The 13,310-nt window shown below is 43.1% G+C and overlaps 8 non-coding genes across 8 annotated transcripts; all 8 read right to left on the minus strand.

Moving 5' to 3' along the window:
* Positions 1 to 2,086: 2,086 nt before the first annotated feature.
* On the minus strand, positions 2,087 to 2,159 carry trnam-cau (transfer RNA methionine (anticodon CAU)). The gene has a single exon. It is a non-coding gene; the product is annotated as a tRNA-Met (tRNA).
* Positions 2,160 to 3,743: 1,584 nt separating this feature from the next.
* trnam-cau (transfer RNA methionine (anticodon CAU)) lies at positions 3,744 to 3,816 on the minus strand. Its single transcript has one exon. It is a non-coding gene; the product is annotated as a tRNA-Met (tRNA).
* A 5,559-nt stretch (positions 3,817 to 9,375) lies between these two features.
* On the minus strand, positions 9,376 to 9,448 carry trnam-cau (transfer RNA methionine (anticodon CAU)). The gene has a single exon. It is a non-coding gene; the product is annotated as a tRNA-Met (tRNA).
* Positions 9,449 to 10,150: 702 nt separating this feature from the next.
* Positions 10,151 to 10,223, minus strand: trnam-cau (transfer RNA methionine (anticodon CAU)). Its single transcript has one exon. It is a non-coding gene; the product is annotated as a tRNA-Met (tRNA).
* A 1,581-nt stretch (positions 10,224 to 11,804) lies between these two features.
* trnam-cau (transfer RNA methionine (anticodon CAU)) lies at positions 11,805 to 11,877 on the minus strand. Its single transcript has one exon. It is a non-coding gene; the product is annotated as a tRNA-Met (tRNA).
* Positions 11,878 to 12,059: 182 nt separating this feature from the next.
* Positions 12,060 to 12,131, minus strand: trnag-ucc (transfer RNA glycine (anticodon UCC)). The gene has a single exon. It is a non-coding gene; the product is annotated as a tRNA-Gly (tRNA).
* A 449-nt stretch (positions 12,132 to 12,580) lies between these two features.
* trnam-cau (transfer RNA methionine (anticodon CAU)) lies at positions 12,581 to 12,653 on the minus strand. The gene has a single exon. It is a non-coding gene; the product is annotated as a tRNA-Met (tRNA).
* Positions 12,654 to 12,835: 182 nt separating this feature from the next.
* On the minus strand, positions 12,836 to 12,907 carry trnag-ucc (transfer RNA glycine (anticodon UCC)). The gene has a single exon. It is a non-coding gene; the product is annotated as a tRNA-Gly (tRNA).
* Positions 12,908 to 13,310: the final 403 nt, after the last annotated feature.

The following is a 13,310-nucleotide window of genomic DNA, read 5'->3' on the forward strand; positions in this document are numbered from 1 at the left end:
AGGTCATAAGTAAGGCTGCGTTGGCCGGGAATCGAACCCGGGTCAATGGCTTGGAAGGCAGCTATGCTAGCCACTATACCACCAACGCCGAAGTTGAAAAAGCTTTGTAGCGATTATCTTTTATCTTTCCACAAACCTGCTAGCAGTATTTCTGGTTCTGGTCCAGGTCTGGTGTTGTGATACAAGTGTAACAGTCAACAAGTATATGGCCCTCGTCACAGATTTTGCTGTTGCCGAATTTTGTTGTTGCTCGATTGGCTACTGTTGCAGGTGAAATCTTAGCCATGGGATGCAGATGACTGTACAGATGCTTGCATCTGAGATCAGTTTGGGCTAGAGGTTGAAATTGGAAGGTTTGTGGATCCGCTATGAGACGAGTAATGGTATCTACTTCTGAAGAAGTTCTTTGCACAGTAATAGAAGTACGCTGGGCTGATGCCACATGATTGACATAAAAACATCCAATAGGATCTGTGGGAGAGTGATTTTGTAAAAGTGCAGCTATGCATGGGAACTGTTTCAGCAAGTAAGTAAACTGCCCTGTGTGAGGGTCGAACTGATGACCTTCAGATTATGAGACTGACGCGCTACTGACTGCACTAACAAGGTTTTCACTGACGTAAGCAGCCCTGTTTGCCAGTGTGCTAACTCATCTGGAAGGCAGATATACAGATTGATGGAGTAATGCTTGTTTCAGTTTCTATAATGTGGCGGGATATTGATGACATGCTGTTCAGCTGGACTATAAGTACCTGAAGACACTCACAGAGAAGGAGGTCATAAGTAAGGCTGCGTTGGCCGGGAATCGAACCCGGGTCAATGGCTTGGAAGGCAGCTATGCTAGCCACTATACCACCAACGCCAAAGTTGCAACAGCTTTGTAGCGATTATCTTTTATCTTTCCACAAACCTGCTAGCAGTATGTCTGGTTCTGGTCCAGGTCTGGTGTTGTGATACAAGTGTAACAGTCAACAAGTATATGGCCCTCGTCACAGATTTTGCTGTTGCCGAATTTTGTTGTTGCTCGATTGGCTACTGTTGCAGGTGAAATCTTAGCCATGGGATTCGGATGACTGTACAGATGCTTGCATCTGAGATCAGTTTGGGCTAGACGTTGAAATTGGAAGGTTTGTGGATCCGCTATGAGACGAGTAATGGTATCTACTTCTGAAGAAGTTCCTTTGCACAGTTATGGAAGTACGCTGGGCTCATGCAACATGAGTGACATAAAAACATCAATTAGAATCTGTGGGAGAGTGATTTTGTAAAAGTGCAGCTATGCATGGGAACTGTTTCAGCAAGTAAATAAACTCCTCTGTGTGAGGGTCGAACTCACGACCTTCAGATTATGAGACTGACGCGCTACCGACTGCGCTAACGAGGCTTTCACTGACGTAAGCAGCCCTGTTTGCCAGTGTGCTAACTCATCTGGAAGGCAGATATACAGATTGATGGAGTAATGCTTGTTTCAGTTTCTATAATGTGGTGGGATATTGATGACATGCTGTTCAGCTGGACTATAAGTACCTGAAGACACTCACAGAGAAGGAGGTCATAAGTAAGGCTGCGTTGGCCGGGAATCGAACCCGGGTCAATGGCTTGGAAGGCAGCTATGCTAGCCACTATACCACCAACGCCAAAGTTGCAACAGCTTTGTAGCGATTATCTTTTATCTTTCCACAAACCTGCTAGCAGTATGTCTGGTTCTGGTCCAGGTCTGGTGTTGTGATACAAGTGTAACAGTCAACAAGTATATGGCCCTCGTCACAGATTTTGCTGTTGCCGAATTTTGTTGTTGCTCGATTGGCTACTGTTGCAGGTGAAATCTTAGCCATGGGATTCGGATGACTGTACAGATGCTTGCATCTGAGATCAGTTTGGGCTAGACGTTGAAATTGGAAGGTTTGTGGATCCGCTATGAGACGAGTAATGGTATCTACTTCTGAAGAAGTTCTTTTGCACAGTTATGGAAGTACGCTGGGCTCATGCAACATGAGTGACATAAAAACATCAATTAGAATCTGTGGGAGAGTGATTTTGTAAAAGTGCAGCTATGCATGGGAACTGTTTCAGCAAGTAAATAAACTGCCCGGTGTGAGGGTTGAACTCACGACCTTCAGATTATGAGACTGACGCGCTACCGACTGCGCTAACAAGGCTTTCACTGACATAAGCAGCCCTGTTTTCCAGTGTGCTAACACATCTGGAAGGCAGATATATAGATTGATGGAGTAATGCTTCTTTCAGTTTCTATAATGCAGCGGGTTATTGATGACATGCTGTTCAGCGGGACTATAAGTATGGACTTGGAAATTTTTCACCAAATTGTCTTGATTAACTTCACACCTATTTTAATGGAAAGAGATTAAAAAACCATAAATAATGATACCTCATTTGTCAATATATCTTTAATAGAACCAGAGATATTGAAGATTTAACATGCCTGAAATCGGATTTTTGTTCTAATGTAATTACAATTAGAGCTGCAGAAAAAACTGTGACTACTTAGAACAACTTTGCTCTGCATAGGCGGAGGGCAGCCTGCCCCTCATTCAATAAATGTAAGAAATTGTAAATAGGGTATGGTGCACTTAAACAACCAGAACTTTGCCAATATCTAACCAATCTTAGTGATTTTTGTTGTTGAATGTTGAAATGAAAATTTACTTGGGGGTATCTACATTAACTGGCATGATGTCTAACCAATCAGGAGCCAGATCGGTGGTCACGTGACATTGATCCATCCTCCGTACAGCACATAAAATCCCTTCAATCTTCAATTATCCAGTAGTGGGCACACAATTGTATAGTGTGGGCATGCATCAATCGTCATCATAGTTGGCAATATTCACATTTAGGGTGCAATAAATATGCCTGTGCACAAATAATCGATGCCCCACGATTCTTTCGATTTTTATTTAGTGCGTGAAAGTTACCTTGTTTTCAAATTGTTGTTGCTCCGCGAATACTGAACCGATTTTGATCCGGTAAAAAATAAGAAAATCAAGGATAAATAAATTATTCAAAACGGCGGATATCTCATAAGTTGAATGCAGAGCTAGCCCCGAAAACCGCATATTCGCACCCACACCCCGTAGCCACCGCTGAAAAAATTATGACGTCATCACACGGAATATAAGAGTGAGCGACCAAAGCAGAATTTCCAAGTCCCTACTATAAGCACCTGAAGACACTCACAGAGAAGGAGGTCATAAGTAAGGCTGCATTGGCCGGGAATCGAACCTGGGTCAACTGCTTGGAAGGCAGCTATGCTAGCCACTATACCACCAACGCCGAAGTTGGAAAAAGTTTTGTAGCGATTATCTTTTATCTTTCCACAAACCTGCTAGCAGTATGTCTGGTTCTGGTCCAGGTCTGGTGTTGTGATACAAGTGTAACAGTCAACAAGTATATGGCCCTCGTCACAGATTTTGCTGTTGCCGAATTTTGTTGATGCTCGATTGGCTACTGTTGCAGGTGAAATCTTAGCCATGGGATGCGGATGACTGTACAGATGCTTGCATCTGAGATCAGTTTGGGCTAGACGTTGAAATTGGAAGGTCTGTGGATCCGCTATGAGACGAATAATGGTATCTACTTCTGAAGAAGTTCTTTGCACAGTAATGGAAGTACGCTGGGCTCATGCAACATGAGTGTCATAAAAACATCTATTAGAGTCTGTGGGAGAGTGATTTTGTAAAAGTGCAGCTATGCATGGGAACTGTTTCAGCAAGTAAATAAACTGCCCCATGTGAGGGTCGAACTCACGACCTTCAGATTATGAGACTGATGCGCTACCGACTGCGCTAACGAGGCTTTCACTAACGTAAGCAGCCCTGTTTGCCAGTGTGCTAACTCATCTGGAAGGCAGATATACAGATTGATGGAGTAATGCTTGTTTCAGTTTCTATAATGCAGCGGGTTATTGATGACATGCTGTTCAGCTGGACTATAAGCACCTGAAGACACTCACAGAGAAGGAGGTCATAAGTAAGGCTGCATTGGCCGGGAATCGAACCTGGGTCAACTGCTTGGAAGGCAGCTATGCTAGCCACTATACCACCAACGCCTATGTTGAGAATTCTTTGTAGCGATTATCTTTTGTCTTTCTACAAACCTGCTAGCAGTATGTCTGGTTCAGGTCCAGGTTTGGTGTTGTGATACAAGTGTAACAGAGAACAAGTATATGGCCCTCGTCACAGATTTTGCTGTTGCCGAATTTTCTTGTTGCTCGATTGGCTACTGTTGCAGGTGAAATCTTAGCCATGGGATGTGGATGACTGTACAGATGCTTGCATCTGAGATCAGTTTGGGCTAGACGTTGAAATTGGAAGGTTTGTGGATCCGCTATGAGACGAGTAATGGTATCTACTTCTGAAGAAGTTCTTTGCACAGTTATGGAAGTACGCTGGGCTGATGCCACATGAGTGACATAAAAACATCTATTAGAGTCTGTGGGAGAGTGATTTTGTAAAAGTGCAGCTATACATGGGAACTGTTTCAGCAAGTAAATAAACTGCCCTGTGTGAGGGTCGAACTCATGACCTTCAGATTATGTGACTGACGCACTACCGACTGCGCTAACAAGGCTTTCACGGACGTAAGCAGCCCTGTTTGCCAGTGTGCTAACACATCTGGAAGGCAGATCTATAGATTGATGGAGTAATACTTCTTTCAGTTTCTATAATGCAGCGGGTTATTGATGACATGCTGTTCAGCTGGACTATAAGCACCTGAAGACACTCACAGAGAAGGAGGTCATAAGTAAGGCTGCGTTGGCCGGGAATCGAACCCAGGTCAACTGCTTGGAAGGCAGCTATGCTAGGCACTATAGCACCAACGCCGAAGTTGAAGAAGTTTCGTAGCGATTATCTTTTATCTTTCCACAAACCTGCTAGCAGTATGTCTGGTTCTGGTCCAGGTCTGGTGTTGTGATACAAGTGTAACAGTCAACAAGTATATGGCCCTCGTCACAGATTTTGCTGTTGCCGAATTTTGTTGATGCTCGATTGGCTACTGTTGCAGGTGAAATCTTAGCCATGGGATGTGGATGACTGTACAGATGCTTGCATCTGAGATCAGTTTGGGCTAGACGTTGAAATTGGAAGGTCTGTGGATCCGCTATGAGACGAATAATGGTATCTACTTCTGAAGAAGTTCTTTGCACAGTAATGGAAGTACGCTGGGCTCATGCAACATGAGTGACATAAAAACATATATTAGACTCTGTGGGAGAGTGATTTTGTAAAAGTGCAGCTATGCATGGGAACTGTTTCAGCAAGTAAATAAACTGCCCCATGTGAGGGTCGAACTGACGACCTTCAGATTATGAGACTGACGCGCTACCGACTGCGCTAACGAGGTTTTCACTAACATAAGCAGCCCTGTTTGCCAGTGTGCTAACTCATCTGGAAGGCAGATATACAGATTGATGGAGTAATGCTTGTTTCAGTTTCTATAATGCAGCGGGTTATTGATAACATGCTGTTCAGCGGGACTATAAGTAGGGACTTGGAAATTTTTCACCAAATTGTCTTGATTAACTTCACACCTATTTTAATGGAAAGAGATTAAAAAATCATAAAAAATGATACCTCATTTGTCAATATATCTTTAATAGAACCAGAGATATTGAAGATTTAACATGCCTGAAATCGGATTTTTGTTCTAACGTAATTACAATTAGAGCTGCAGAAAATACTGTGACTTCTTAGAACAACTTTGCTCTGCATAGGCGGAGGGCAGCCTGCCCCTCATTCAATAAATGTAAGAAATTGTAAATAGGGTATGGTGCACTTAAACAACCAGAACTTTGCCAATATCTAACCAATCTTAGTGATTTTTGTTGTTGAATGTTGAAATGAAAATTTACTTGGGGGTATCTCCATTAACTGGCATGATGTCTAACCAATCAGGAGCCAGATCAGTGGTCACGTGACATTGATCCATCCTCCGTACAGCACATAAAATCCCTTCAATCTTCAATCATCCAGAAGTGGGCACACGATTGTATAGTGTGGGCATGCATCAATCGTCATCATAGTTGGCAATATTCACATTTAGGGTGCAATAAATATGCCTGTGCACAAATAATCGATGCCCCACGATTCTTTCGATTTTTATTTAGTGCGTGAAAGTTACCTTGTTTTCAAATTGTTGTTGCTCCTCGAATACTGAACCGATTTTGATCCAGTAAAAAATAAGAAAATCAAGGATAAATAAATTATTCAAAACGGCGGATATCTCATAAGTTGAATGCAGAGCTAGCCGCGAAAACCGCATATTCGCACCCACCCCGTAGCCACCGCAGAAAAAATTATGAAGTCATCACACGGAATATAAGAGTGAGCGACCAAAGCAGGATTTCCAAGTCCCTACTATAAGCACCTGAAGACACTCACAGAGAAGGAGGTCATAAGTAAGGCTGCGTTGGCCAGGAATCGAACCCGGGTCAACTGCTTGGAAGGCAGCTATGCTAGCCACTATACCACCATCGCTGAAGTTGAAAAAGCTTCGTAGCGATTATCTTTTATCTTTCCACAAACCTGCTAGCAGTATGTCTGGTTCTGGTCCAGGTCTGGTGTTGTGATACAAGTGTAACAGTCAACAAGTATATGGCCCTCGTCACAGATTTTGCTGTTGCCGAATTTTGTTGTTGCTCGATTGGCTACTGTTGCAGGTGAAATCTTAGCCATGGGATGCGGATGACTGTACAGATGCTTACATCTGAGATCACTTTGGGCTAGACGTTGAAATTGGAAGGTTTGTGGATCCGCTATGAGACGAGTAATGGTATCTACTTCTGAAGAAGTTCTTTTGCACAGTTATGGAAGTACGCTGGGCTGATGCCACATGAGTGACATAAAAACATCAATTAGAATCTGTGGGAGAGTGATTTTGTAAAAGTGCAGCTATGCATGGGAACTGTTTCAGCAAGTAAATAAACTGCCCGGTGTGAGGGTTGAACTCACGACCTTCAGATTATGAGACTGACGCGCTACTGACTGCACTAACAAGGTTTTCACTGACGTAAGCAGCCCTGTTTGCCAGTGTGCTAACTCATCTGGAAGGCAGATATACAGATTGATGGAGTAATGCTTCTTTCAGTTTCTATAATGCAGCGGGTTATTGATGACATGCTGTTCAGCGGGACTATAAGTAGGGACTTGGAAATTTTTCACCAAATTGTCTTGATTAACTTCACACCTATTTTAATGGAAAGAGATTAAAAAATCATAAAAAATGATACCTCATTTGTCAATATATCTTTAATAGAACCAGAGATATTGAAGATTTAACATGCCTGAAATCGGATTTTTGTTCTAATGTAATTACAATTAGAGCTGCAGAAAATACTGTGACTTCTTAGAACAACTTCGCTCTGCATAGGCGGAGGGCAGCCTGCCCCTCATTCAATAAATGTAAGAAATTGTAAATAGGGTATGGTGCACTTAAACAACCAGAACTTTGCCAATATCTAACCAATCTTAGTGATTTTTGTTGTTGAATGTTGAAATGAAAATTTACTTGGGGGTATCTCCATTAACTGGCATGATGTCTAACCAATCAGGAGCCAGATCAGTGGTCACGTGACATTGATCCATCCTCCGTACAGCACATAAAATCCCTTCAATCTTCAATCATCCAGAAGTGGGCACACGATTGTATAGTGTGGGCATGCATCAATCGTCATCATAGTTGGCAATATTCACATTTAGGGTGCAATAAACATGCCTGTGCACAAATAATCGATGCCCCACGATTCTTTCGATTTTTATTTAGTGCGTGAAAGTTACCTTGTTTTCAAATTGTTGTTGCTCCTCGAATACTGAACCGATTTTGATCCAGTAAAAAATAAGAAAATCAAGGATAAATAAATTATTCAAAACGGCGGATATCTCATAAGTTGAATGCAGAGCTAGCCGCGAAAACCGCATATTCGCACCCACCCCGTAGCCACCGCTGAAAAAATTATGAAGTCATCACACGGAATATAAGAGTGAGCGACCAAAGCAGGATTTCCAAGTCCCTACTATAAGCACCTGAAGACACTCACAGAGAAGGAGGTCATAAGTAAGGCTGCATTGGCCGGAAATCGAACCTGGGTCAACTGCTTGGAAGGCAGCTATGCTAGCCACTATACCACCAACGCCTATGTTGAGAAATCTTCGTAGCGATTATCTTTTGTCTTTCTACAAACCTGCTAGCAGTATGTCTGGTTCTGGTCCAGGTTTGGTGTTGTGATACAAGTGTAACAGAGAACAAGTATATGGCCCTCGTCACAGATTTTGCTGTTGCCGAATTTTCTTGTTGCTCGATTGGCTACTGTTGCAGGTGAAATCTTAGCCATGGGATGTGGATGACTGTACAGATGCTTGCATCTGAGATCAGTTTGGGCTAGACGTTGAAATTGGAAGTTTTGTGGATCCGCTATGAGACGAGTAATGGTATCTACTTCTGAAGAAGTTCTTTGCACAGTTATGGAAGTACGCTGGGCTGATGCCACATGAGTGACATAAAAACATCTATTAGAGTCTGTGGGAGAGTGATTTTGTAAAAGTGCAGCTATACATGGGAACTGTTTCAGCAAGTAAACAAACTGCCCTGTGTGAGGGCCGAACTCACGACCTTCAGATTATGAGACTGACGCACTACCGACTGCGCTAACGAGGCTTTCACTGGCGTAAGCAGCCCTGTTTGCCAGTGTGCTAACACATCTGGAAGGCAGATGTATAGATTGATGGAGTAATGCTTTTTTCAGTTTCTATAATGCAGCGGATTATTGATGACATGCTGTTCAGCTGGACTATAAGCACCTGAAGACACTCACAGAGAAGGAGGTCATAAGTAAGGCTGCGTTGGCCAGGAATCGAACCCGGGTCAACTGCTTGGAAGGCAGCTATGCTAGCCACTATACCACCATCGCTGAAGTTGAAAAAGCTTCGTAGCGATTATCTTTTATCTTTCCACAAACCTGCTAGCAGTATGTCTGGTTCTGGTCCAGGTCTGGTGTTGTGATACAAGTGTAACAGTCAACAAGTATGTGGCCCTCGTCACAGATTTTGCTGTTGCCGAATTTTGTTGTTGCTCGATTGGCTACTGTTGCAGGTGAAATCTTAGCCATGGGATGCGGATGACTGTACAGATGCTTACATCTGAGATCACTTTGGGCTAGACGTTGAAATTGGAAGGTTTGTGGATCCGCTATGAGACGAGTAATGGTATCTACTTCTGAAGAAGTTCTTTTGCACAGTTATAGAAGTACGCTGGGCTGATGCCACATGAGTGACATAAAAACATCAATTAGAATCTGTGGGAGAGTGATTTTGTAAAAGTGCAGCTATGCATGGGAACTGTTTCAGCAAGTAAATAAACTGCCCGGTGTGAGGGTTGAACTCACGACCTTCAGATTATGAGACTGACGCGCTACCGACTGCGCTAACGAGGCTTTCACTGATGTAAGCAGCCCTGTTTGCCAGTGTGCTAACTCATCTGGAAGGCAGATATACAGATTGATGGAGTAATGCTTGTTTCAGTTTCTATAATGCAGCGGGTTATTGATGACATGCTGTTCAGCTGGACTATAAGCACCTGAAGACACTCACAGAGAAGGAGGTCATAAGTAAGGCTGCATTGGCCGGGAATCGAACCTGGGTCAACTGCTTGGAAGGCAGCTATGCTAGCCACTATACCACCAACGCCTATGTTGAGAATTCTTTGTAGCGATTATCTTTTGTCTTTCTACAAACCTGCTAGCAGTATGTCTGGTTCAGGTCCAGGTTTGGTGTTGTGATACAAGTGTAACAGAGAACAAGTATATGGCCCTCGTCACAGATTTTGCTGTTGCCGAATTTTCTTGTTGCTCGATTGGCTACTGTTGCAGGTGAAATCTTAGCCATGGGATGTGGATGACTGTACAGATGCTTGCATCTGAGATCAGTTTGGGCTAGACGTTGAAATTGGAAGGTTTGTGGATCCGCTATGAGACGAGTAATGGTATCTACTTCTGAAGAAGTTCTTTTGCACAGTTATGGAAGTACGCTGGGCTGATGCCACATGAGTGACATAAAAACATCAATTAGAATCTGTGGGAGAGTGATTTTGTAAAAGTGCAGCTATGCATGGGAACTGTTTCAGCAAGTAAATAAACTGCCCGGTGTGAGGGTTGAACTCACGACCTTCAGATTATGAGACTGACGCGCTACCGACTGCGCTAACGAGGCTTTCACTGACGTAAGCAGCCCTGTTTGCCAGTGTGCTAACTCATCTGGAAGGCAGATATACAGATTGATGGAGTAATGCTTCTTTCAGTTTCTATAATGCAGCGGGTTATTGATGACATGCTGTTCAGCGGGACTATAAGTAGGGACTTGGAAATTTTTCACCAAATTGTCTTGATTAACTTCACACCTATTTTAATGGAAAGAGATTAAAAAATCATAAAAAATGATACCTCATTTGTCAATATATCTTTAATAGAACCAGAGATATTGAAGATTTAACATGCCTGAAATCGGATTTTTGTTCTAATGTAATTACAATTAGACCTGCAGAAAAAACTGTGACTTCTTAGAACAACTTCGCTCTGCATAGGCGGAGGGCAGCCTGCCCCTCATTCAATAAATGTAAGAAATTGTAAATAGGGTATGGTGCACTTAAACAACCAGAACTTTGCCAATATCTAACCAATCTTAGTGATTTTTGTTGTTGAATGTTGAAATGAAAATTTACTTGGGGGTATCTCCATTAACTGGCATGATGTCTAACCAATCAGGAGCCAGATCAGTGGTCACGTGACATTGATCCATCCTCCGTACAGCACATAAAATCCCTTCAATCTTCAATCATCCAGAAGTGGGCACACGATTGTATAGTGTGGGCATGCATCAATCGTCATCATAGTTGGCAATATTCACATTTAGGGTGCAATAAACATGCCTGTGCACAAATAATCGATGCCCCACGATTCTTTCGATTTTTATTTAGTGCGTGAAAGTTACCTTGTTTTCAAATTGTTGTTGCTCCTCGAATACTGAACCGATTTTGATCCAATAAAAAATAAGAAAATCAAGGATAAATAAATTATTCAAAACGGCGGATATCTCATAAGTTGAATGCAGAGCTAGCCGCGAAAACCGCATATTCGCACCCACCCCGTAGCCACCGCTGAAAAAATTATGAAGTCATCACACGGAATATAAGAGTGAGCGACCAAAGCAGGATTTCCAAGTCCCTACTATAAGCACCTGAAGACACTCACAGAGAAGGAGGTCATAAGTAAGGCTGCGTTGGCCGAGAATCGATCCCGAGTCAACTGCTTGGAAGGCAGCTATGCTAGCCACTATACCACCAACGCCGAAGTTGAAACAGCTTTCTAGCGATTATCTTTTATCTTTCCACAAACCTGCTAGCAGTATGTCTGGTTCTGGTCCAGGTCTGGTGTTGTGATACAAGTGTAACAGTCAAAAAGTATATGGCCCTCGTCACAGATTTTGCTGTTGCCGAATTTTGTTGATGCTCGATTGGCTACTGTTGCAGGTGAAATCTTAGCCATGGGATGCGGATGACTGTACAGATGCTTGCATCTGAGATCAGTTTGGGCTAGACGTTGAAATTGGAAGGTCTGTGGATCCGCTATGAGACGAATAATGGTATCTACTTCTGAAGAAGTTCTTTGCACAGTAATGGAAGTACGCTGGGCTCATGCAACATGAGTGACATAAAAACATCTATTAGAGTCTGTGGGAGAGTGATTTTGTAAAAGTGCAGCTATGCATGGGAACTGTTTCAGCAAGTAAACAAACTGCCCTGTGTGAGGGTCGAACTCACGACCTTCAGATTATGAGACTGACGCGCTACCGACTGCGCTAACGAGGCTTTCACTGACGTAAGCAGCCCTGTTTTGCCAGTGTGCTAACTCATCTGGAAGGCAGATATACAGATTGATGGAGTAATGCTTCTTTCAGTTTCTATAATGCAGCGGGATATTGATGGCATGCTGTTCAGCTGGACTATAAGCACCTGAAGACACTCACAGAGAAGGAGGTCATAAGTAAGGCTGCGTTGGCTGGGAATCGAACCCAGGTCAACTGCTTGGAAGGCAGCTATGCTAGCCACTATACCACCAACGCCAAAGTTGCGACAGCTTTGTAGCGATTATCTTTTATCTTTCCACAAACCTGCTAGCAGTATGTCTGGTTCTGGTCCAGGTCTGGTGTTGTGATACAAGTGTAACAGTCAACAAGTATATGGCCCTCGTCACAGATTTTGCTGTTGCCGAATTTTGTTGATGCTCGATTGGCTACTGTTGTAGGTGAAATCTTAGCCATGGGATGCGGATGACTGTACAGATGCTTGCATCTGAGATCAGTTTGGGCTAGACGTTGAAATTGGAAGGTGTGTGGATCTGCTATGAGACGAGTAATGGTATCTACTTCTGAAGAAGTTCTTTTGCACAGTTATGGAAGTACGCTGGCCTGATGCCACATGAGTGACATAAAAACATCAATTAGAATCAGTGGGAGAATGATTTTATAAAAGTGCAGCTATGTATGGGAACTGTTTCAGAAAGTAAGTAAACTGCCCCGTGTGAGGGTCGAACTCACGACCTTCAGATTATGAGACTGACGCGCTACCGACTGCGCTAACGAGGCTTTCACTGGCATAAGCAGCCCTGTTTTGCCAGTGTGCTAACTCATCTGGAAGGCAGATATATAAATTGATGGAGTAATGCTTGTTTCAGTTTCTATAACGCAGTGAGATATTGATGGCATGCTGTTCAGCTGGACTATAAGCACCTGAAGACACTCACAGAGAAGGAGGTCATAAGTAAGGCTGCGTTGGCCGGGAATCAAACCCGGGTCAACTGCTTGGAAGGCAGCTATGCTAGCCACTATACCACCAACGCCGAAGTTGAAAAAGTTTCGTAGCGATTATCTTTTATCTTTCCACAAACCTGCTAGCAGTATGTCTGGTTCTGGTCCAGGTCTGGTGTTGTGATACAAGTGTAACAGTCAACAAGTATATGGCCCTCGTCACAGATTTTGCTGTTGCCGAATTTTGTTGATGCTCGATTGGCTACTGTTGCAGGTGAAATCTTAGCCATGGGATGCAGATGACTGTACAGATGCTTGCATCTGAGATCAGTTTGGGCTAGACGTTGAAATTGGAAGGTTTGTGGATCCGCTATGAGACGAGTAATGGTATCTACTTCTGAAGAAGTTCTTTTGCACAGTTATGGAAGTACGCTGGCCTGATGCCACATGAGTGACATAAAAACATCAATTAGAATCTGTGGGAGAGTGATTTTA

Source organism: Brienomyrus brachyistius, unplaced genomic scaffold, assembly GCF_023856365.1.
Source record: "Brienomyrus brachyistius isolate T26 unplaced genomic scaffold, BBRACH_0.4 scaffold78, whole genome shotgun sequence".
In the NCBI taxonomy this organism is placed as follows: Eukaryota; Metazoa; Chordata; class Actinopteri; order Osteoglossiformes; family Mormyridae; genus Brienomyrus; species Brienomyrus brachyistius.